Genomic DNA, 1,190 nt, shown 5'->3' on the forward strand with positions numbered 1-1,190 from the left:
TTACCTCTGATCCAAACATTATACTCCCCAGCTCGAACGGTTCTGAAATCTAAAGTTCGCCACTTTAAAACGTAGTAATAAAGAAGGCTTTATATTTTTTGCAGTACAGGTATTAAAATGAACCAGTCGTAATCTATAAGCCTACTTAATAGAGTATATAAACGAGATACCCCACAAGTACATTTGTTTTTATTCTTCTTCCAACAGCACATGTGATCAGTAGCAGTGACTGTCTTATTGTGTTTGTTTTCTTCGTCAGATTACGAGTATATAGTGTGTATTTGAAAGGACTTTTGTTGGTTGAATGGGTCAATATGCATGAAACATTGATAGAGATATATCTAAACCTTATTTTATTGTGAGCGGGAGCGGGCGCTGTAAAAGTTTATTATTATTATTGTTGTTGTTATTATTAATATTATTAATATCATTGTGTCATATTATTATTATTTCTATTCATCATCATCATCATCATCATCACTTTCTGTTCAGGCAATAAGGAAATGAATGGGGGATCAGATTAATGAGAGTTATCGATGATGAGATGCAGTCTGGGGAACTCACCACAGCTTGCGGTGATGCCAACATTTTCAAAATTGTGAAAATATAATTACTGAAGCTTGGTTGTCAACTTCAACGCTGTTTTCAGGATTGTGACTGACAAGCTGAAAAAAAGAATAGAGATATTTTCCAAATTGGTGCCCCATTTGCTTACTCGGGATAAAGAAGACACTCGATTTAGATTATTAATAGAATTGCCACATAGATTCCAGAAATAGCAAACAAGATTGTTAGTATTTATATGATGGTCACAGTCATAGAGAATGCAAAATCGAGTTGATAACGGCAGTGATTTTGTTGAATATAGTATAAGATAAAGGTATATTGTGTCTGATTTTAAATATTACATTTAAGAAAAACAATTTTCATTTCTTGAATGGGATGCATCTACTTATAAAATAGTTCTCGTGCATTTTCGCACACATTCAACAAAGCAAAAGTATACAAATGGCAATGCTGTATGAAGTTTTGTTGTTGTTTAAAGTCTTGACCAAACACGGACTCGTACAACAATTTGAAAGTTGCTGAATTGCGACTTCTCCACGTCCTCCTAAGAGAAGACTGTTGCCAACCCCGAGTACTGAGGGGGGTCAGAGAGAGAGAGAGAGAGAGAGAGAGAGAGAGAGAGA

Source organism: Aplysia californica, unplaced genomic scaffold (assembly GCF_000002075.1).
Source record: "Aplysia californica isolate F4 #8 unplaced genomic scaffold, AplCal3.0 scaffold00228, whole genome shotgun sequence".
Lineage (NCBI taxonomy): Eukaryota > Metazoa > Mollusca > Gastropoda > Aplysiida > Aplysiidae > Aplysia > Aplysia californica.